Genomic DNA, 7,524 nt, shown 5'->3' with positions numbered 1-7,524 from the left:
TTTCGTTCAGCACTCGATTTCGTTCGTACAACACTCGATTTCGTTCGTTGATGACTCGATTTCGTTCGTTGAGCACTCGATTTCGTTCGTACAGCACTAGATTTCGTTGGTTCAGCACTTCGTTCGTTCAGCACTTCGTTCGTTCAGCACTTCGTTCGTTCCACTTCGTTCGTTCGTTCACCACTAATTCGTTCGTTCGTGAAATAAGGTAACTTGCTTTATTTTTCCTTTTTCTTCTTTTTCGCATGTCTTAATTTATTGTTATTTGTCATTTTTTTCCAGATCTGTTTGAAGACCTCCTCATTTCTTCGCTTTCCAGTTCGAATTTCCAGAAATTTCACAAAGAACAACTGAGGAAGAGCCATGACTTCCAGTTCAAACATTTCTTCGGTTGTTTAGATCTGATTTTGTTGATTTTTAGGTTCAATTTTTTATCTTAGTTTTGTATTTTTTAGATCTGACAAAGAACAAAATTGAAGAAGAATAATATTTATTTTCGTTTAATTTTTAGATTCAATTTAGTTTTATTTTTGTTGAATTTTTAGGTTCAATTTCGTTTTTTTTTCGTTCAATTTTAATGTTCAATTTCGTGTTATTTTCTTTCTGTTTTTAGATCTGATTTTGTTTTATTTTCGTTCATGTGTTTGTTTTGACATTTTGTATTTCATCCATGTTGGATGCAACCATGTTGTAATTCTGGTTGGTGTTTTATTTGCGTTCATGTGAGTTTGTCTCTGGTTGTTAATGGTGAATAAATTTTGTTTTTTTTTTTGAAAAATGGGCCATTTGCGTCGGATGTGGCCCTCCATCCGACGCAAAGTCTACTTTTTTAAAAAAAAAAATGGAACATATGCGTCGCACATGGCCAATGGTGCGACGCAGATGCGTGATTTGCGTCGCATCGTTGACTATGTGCGACGCAAATTTCCCTTCTTTGGCAGTTTGTTGGGCTGGGGAAAGCCATCTGCGTCGCACCGTATACAAGGTGCAACGCAAATAGCTAGACGATCTGCGTCGTTTCCGCATACGACGCAGATCAATTATAGGTCATTTGCGTCGAGGGCTTTGGCGTCGCACCTATGTCCGACGCAAATAGGCGCCTCACATCCGACGCAAATTGCCTTTTCTCTACTAGTGTACCTCCAAACATTAACCTAATAATGTTTGAATACATAAAATAAAACCCTAATACATAATTAAGGAAAAAAAATTCGGAAATACTTTAAATGCCTATTTGGAGCCTAAAACAAACTCGAATGGCTTAAAAAGCCTAAACGTCACGGCGTAACGTTGGCCCGTTCCGCTTCCGAAAAGGTAATCGGACTCCGTCGACATGATTAGTGCAAATCATTTTAGGGTTTTTGTCGCAATGTTTCTGGGAGTTTTTGAGAGAGAATAGAGGATGAGAGAGAAGGAGGAAAGGGAGGAGGGACGTGAGAGAAGGAGGAAAAGGGATGAGGGACGTGAGAGAGGAGAGAGAATGAGGGATATATTTGACAAAGCCCGCGAACTTTTTTATTTCAAATTTTTTTAAGAAGGGTTGCACTTTTCTTCAAAAGCACAGCCCTACATAGCAGAAGGGCTGCGCTTTTTTAAAAAGCGCAGCCCTTCTACTATGTAGGGCTGCACTTTTAGGAAAAGCGCAGCCCTTTCTTTTTTTTTCCCCTAGTGGAATACTATTTCGTAAGAGTGTAATAACGCTTTCATACGTGGATTGACTACCCTATTTACCTATATTTATCTAAGATATACTATTAAATTCTAGGTTCCTAATATACGAGTATCATTGAACTTGAAGACCACACTCAACAAAGATGATTTTAGCATCTTCTTAAACTTACTTTGGTACCAACATCACATTAACGTATTATAACATAACTTAGTTATCTTTCTAAATTTTTGTTAGTACCAATATAAGACCAATTTGGTACAACTATGAGATTATTTTGGTACCAATATAAGATCACTTTGGTACTAATACAAGATCAATTTGGTACCAATATATATAACATATGCAAATTATTACCTAACTAACCCCCACACAAAGCAAAATATAGTAAAAATGGTTCTGCTTTCCATTTTCAGTACTTTAAAAACACATACCAATTATGTTTTAGTTGTTTGATTAAAGTGGTTAAAATTATCTAAGTTTTGCCATTGAATTGATTTGCTAAACCAAAGTTAATTATATAATCAATTTACAATCATTGGATTATATTTGAAATTATTGAAGGCATAATAGATCACAAAAGGTCAATATATAAGAGCATAAAAAATTGTCATGTGTGCATAATATATCTACAATTATCATTAATATGATATATTATTTGATTATGTGAAATAAGGTAATTGAAGCATTAACCTATTTTTGTATACTTTGAATCTCACGCTTGACACACTTTCCCTAAAAAGAAGACGCTTAATCTTTATTCTATATGGGAAGACGCGGGGGACACCAAAATAAGGGAAACCCCATTTTACCCTTCCTAAATTAAACAAATCTCAGTTACTGTAATGCAACTACAACACATTCAACATTAATTAAAAAATAAAAAAAGAATTACATCACTCAAACAAATAAAATACGGCAGTTCCCACTCCTTCCTTCCAAGAAGAAAAAAAACTAATTCACACCATTAGAAGTTACACAATTTGCACAGTTTCCTTCACACTTCTTCCTCTTCTCCCTTCTTCCTCTATTACTCGGTTCCATTATCTGCAAAAGCATTATATGTTACCAGTAGCAGGTAATTACAGATCATATTGTTGTCGAATCACAATTACATTTTGGTTTGATTTTTGAAGTAATTAATTGACAGGACAATTACAATTTCTAAGGGCAATCTCAAGTTTATCCTCCACAACACAAACTCAAATTCAACTTTTAGAAAAGGTATTTCTTTTAACATAAATTGAGCCAAATTTATCTTTCAATTTGATTGTGTTTTAGCCAAAAAGAACTGTCATTTTTGCATTATGGGAAACTCATAGATATTATATAACTAATACAATTACATTTTGGTTTGATTTTTGAAGTACTTGACAGGACAATTTCAAGTTCTAAGGGTAATCTCAAGTTTATCCTCCACAACACAAACTCAAATTCAACTTCCAAAAAAGGTATTATCTTTTTAACATAAATTGAGCCAAATTTATCTTTCAATTTGATTCTGTTTTAGCCAATAAAAAAACCGTCATTTTTGCACATACTAAGAAACAGACCACAAATTCTTAAATAATTAAAAATTTCGAACCCACACAAATTGCAGAAATAAAAAATAATCTACTTTTTCTTAAAATCTACTAGCTTTAGTTCCATCATGCTTTTTCACTCTCAGCTACAGCCGTGGTAATACTATACATTTATTTTCTTCCTCTTGGAGTGAGATTTTGTAGTCAGTCAGTTATCAAGTACAATTTCAAAATTCAATTCACGTTTTCACCTCAATCACTTTATCTTATTAATGCTAATCTTTCCTGGTATATTAACTGAGTATTAATGCTAATCTTTTTTTCCCCAAATTAAATTTGTCGAGGCATTTGATTTCTTCAAACTTTCACTCTAATTTTCACCATTTCTTTAATACATACAATTACCCATCAAAAATTATGTAAAAAGTTAATCTCGGAATACACATGCAAAAGGAAATTGAACAGATTTAACACTCACCTACAACCTCTGATTTTCAAAAGGAATATACCAGGAAAAAGAAATAATTTTATGACACCACCTCCATCGCCGTCGTCAACTACCACCAACGCTCTTTCGAACTTCCCCAAATCACCTTTCACAAACCCCAAAATATAGAGAGAGACTATGATTTAGAGGTTTGTCGAGTTCAATGAGGATCCGAATGAATTCGGGTGAGGAACTTCGAGTGGGTTGGAAATATTTGAGAGATTGATAGTGAACGAAGGCGTCGATGATGAGGATGACTATGGAAGAATTGATGGGGATGTTGGATGATGAATTTGGCTAGCTCTACGGTGGATTTAAGTTGGAAGAAATACCAACTTTGTTGTTCCTGTTGGTAGAGCGGTTTGGTGCTCATTTTGGGTGTTCATCATTTTATTGGTAAGTGGTTATAAGATGAGATTTAAAGAGTGATTGGAAAGTTGGGTATAAATAGAGATGAGATATAGAGAGAGATTGGAGAATTGGGTTATTCTTATGGGTGTAATTGGGTTAGTCTTATAATAAGTGTTCTATGAGATTGTCATGTAGGAAAGATATCACGAGAGTAGTTGTATTGTACTATAGTTTATGTGGGTATTGTGTTATACCCCCTCTATATATTTTTTAATATACAAAATTTTCTTTTATAAATTTTTGAAAAAAAATGAAGATTCATGATTTAGTAAACTGATTACAAATTTAAAAATTACTGATTTACTAGATGATATTAGTAACTAATTTAAATTTCTATATATTTTCGCACGCATAGCGTGCATATAATACTAGTATGTATAAATACCAAGGCCTTGTGTGGATTTACTTTTTCATCACATAATCTATTAAAGATCAAATCATATGTTGTAAAGGTTCCATCCCTTAGATGGTACAAAAAAGGGGAATTTGATTTATAGACTCTAATATTGAAATAGGGTTTACCAATTATTAAGGGTACCAATATGTTCCATGAAGGGTACCAAAGTAAGATGTGTAGCGTACCAATGCCTTATGTGAATTTCGTTGATAAGGTCATCTATTACTTTATCTTGTAATCTATTGAGGATCCATCGTATGTTTGAAAGATCTCATCCCTTAGATGGTATTGAGAAAGGAGAAGTTGCTGTTTTGGACTCAAATACAGAAAATGGACTAGTCTTTGTCAAGAATACCAATATGCTCAGTGGACGATAACAAAGTATGATATCTAAGGTACCATGTCCTTGTATGACCTTCACTAATAAACCAAATATTTTCTCGCATGTTAGCTAGGATCAAAATATGTGTTTTATACCCTATATTATTGACTGTTATATATGGTAATCCCTATAATATCCGAGCTGGATCCAAAATTTCCTAGTTGTGTTCAATGGGCCTTTTTATTGTACATTATTGGCTCAAACAATTGTATCTCAAGTAATAAGAGGATGTTACCAATGTATAAAGCATGATGTAATACCAAGGTAACAAATGGTCCTCCCAAATTGGCTGCAATGTCTTCCAATGATATTCTATTTTTGTTCATAGATGGTTCCAACCAAATGATATACCCTAAATCATTGACATTATGTTCGATTGGCCTCTTCCTTTTACATTACGACCCATTTGTGGTGCTTTTGAAACTCTTGAACTTTGTGCATTTAATTTTTCAAAGCGAGGTCGGTCTTGCACGTAATCGTTTCTCATGAGAGAGTTTACATCCGCTATGCTATCAAGCCTAGTAATGAACTCAACCTCAAGATCCCGATCCTCAAGATCACGTTTATCACGTTCCTGTATCTCACCATAAGACTCATCCTCGGTATTCTGTTCACTACTTGTGCTCTTATCTGTATGCACATCTGCCATCTCCCTGAAAATGTACATATATACGCATTAGTATATAAATTAAAGCTCAAGAAAACAAAAAAAAATTAACATTGGCACTAAGGGGAAATGGGGGGCTATGCAGAGGAGGGGCTGTGTAGGGGAGTTGGGGGTTTGTGCAGGGGAGGGGAGGGCTGGCAGGGGAGGGGGGAGGTGAGTAGGAGAGGGCTGGCAAGGGAGGGGAGAGATGAGCAGGAGAGGGGTGTGCAGGGGGTTGTAGGGTCTATGCAGGGAAGGGAATGGTATGCGGGGGTTGGGGGTCCGTGCAGGGGAGGGGAGTGGTGTGCGAGGGTTGGGGGGTCTGTGCAGGTAGAGGGGAGGGGTAGGCAGAGGAGGGGAGCGATGTGCAAGGGGTTGGGGTGTCTTTTTAGGGAGGGGAGGGTGGGCGAGGGTTGTGTAGGGGGTTTGGGGGAGTCTGTGCAGTGGAGGGGAGTGGTGTGCAGGTGGTTAGGGGGTTTGTGCAGGGCGAGGGGAGGGGAGGGGTGGGCAGGGGAAGGGGAGGGCTGGCGGGGGCTTGGGTGGCTGGCAGAGGCAGATAATAACCCCTATCAGCCCCCCCAAGCCCGTGTTAGCCCTCCCCCCACTGCTACCCATGCCCCCACAAGCCACTGCACAGGCCACCACAAACCACTGAACACCCTTCCCCTCCGTAAACCCCTAACAACCTTCCCCCCACTATTACCCCGCATAACCCCCCCCCCCTTCTTTAAAGCCTATTTAATTTATTTCCCAATTTCATTTACATGAAAATTTATGCACAAAACCTAATATGTATTTTTATTCTACCTCATATTGACATATGCAACAAAAGTTTGGAGTTGGATTAACAAAAATATAAAAAAATGACACGAATGGGCCAAAATAGACCTAAAATTACATTTACGTTCTAAAAATCTACACAATAGTTATATTATACCTATTATATTGTCATGTTCAACTATAATTTGGGGTTAAATGACTCAAAAAGTACACATTTGACACAAATCGGCCAAAAAAGCCCTAAAATCATAATTACGTTCTCGAAATTCACCAACAACAAATTCAAGGCTAAAAATCTACAAAATAGTTACTATATATCTCATATTATCATGTTCAAAAAGAATTTGGCGTAAAATGACTCGAGAAGTACGAATTGCACGCGAGAAGGCGAAAATAGGCTTAAAATCACATTTACGTTCGCGAAATTCAATCAACAACAAATTCAAGGCAAAAAATCTAAAAAATAGTTGTATTATACCTCATATTATCATGTTCAAAAGTAATTTGGGGTTAAATGACTCGAGAAGTACAAATTGGACGCCAGTCGGGCAAAATACGCCTAAAATCAAATTTACATTCCCAAAATTCAACCAACAACAAATGCATGGCTAAAAATCTACACAATAGTTACATTATGCCTCATTTTATCATGTTCAAAAATAGTATGGGGTTAAATGACTCGAGAAGTACGAAGTGGACGTGATAAGGCGAAATTAGGCCTAAAATCACCTTTTCATTCCCGAAATTTGACCAACAGCAAATGGAAGCCTAAAAATCTACACAGTAGTTATATTATAACTCATATTATCATATTTAAAATGAATTTGGGGTTAAATGACTCGAGAAGTACGAATTGGACACGAAAAGACAAAAATAGGCCTAAAATCACCTTTTCGTTCCCGAAATTCGACCAACAACAAATGCAAGCCTAAAAATCTACACAATCGTTACAAACGTGGAGAGTGAGGTCACATGGTAAGGGAATAAATGCCATTTAGTGGTAGCGGTGGAGGTGGTGGGAACCGATGCCAAAGTGGAGGTTATAGTCACATGGCAAGGGAATGCCGATCAGGTGGTAGCGATGTTCATGGTGGAAACTATTACAAATGTGGAGAGAACCAGATGAAAATTCCATTGCCATGTGACCTCACTCTCCACATTTGCAACATTCCACTACCACCAGCACCTCACTATACTCCCCCCTTGCCATGTAGGCCTAAAAATGACCC

At 36.8% G+C, this 7,524-nt stretch overlaps 2 long non-coding RNA genes across 2 annotated transcripts; one reads left to right on the top strand and one right to left on the bottom strand.

The window, feature by feature from the left end:
• Nucleotides 1-2,295: 2,295 nt before the first annotated feature.
• On the bottom strand, nt 2,296-4,283 carry LOC104891346 (uncharacterized). Its single transcript, XR_789786.3, has 2 exons — nt 3,671-4,283; nt 2,296-2,716 (listed from the first exon to the last, which is right to left on the bottom strand). It is a non-coding gene; the product is annotated as an uncharacterized LOC104891346 (long non-coding RNA).
• LOC125496891 (uncharacterized) lies at nt 2,616-3,795 on the top strand. Its single transcript, XR_007273278.2, has 2 exons — nt 2,616-2,747; nt 2,820-3,795. It is a non-coding gene; the product is annotated as an uncharacterized LOC125496891 (long non-coding RNA).
• Nucleotides 4,284-7,524: the final 3,241 nt, after the last annotated feature.

The sequence above is a fragment of the Beta vulgaris genome, chromosome 4 (genome assembly GCF_026745355.1).
Source record: "Beta vulgaris subsp. vulgaris cultivar EL10 chromosome 4, EL10.2, whole genome shotgun sequence".
Classification (NCBI taxonomy): Eukaryota; Viridiplantae; Streptophyta; class Magnoliopsida; order Caryophyllales; family Amaranthaceae; genus Beta; species Beta vulgaris.
The sequence above is the reverse complement of the archived record's forward strand: the minus strand, read 5'-3'. Positions and strand labels throughout refer to the sequence as shown.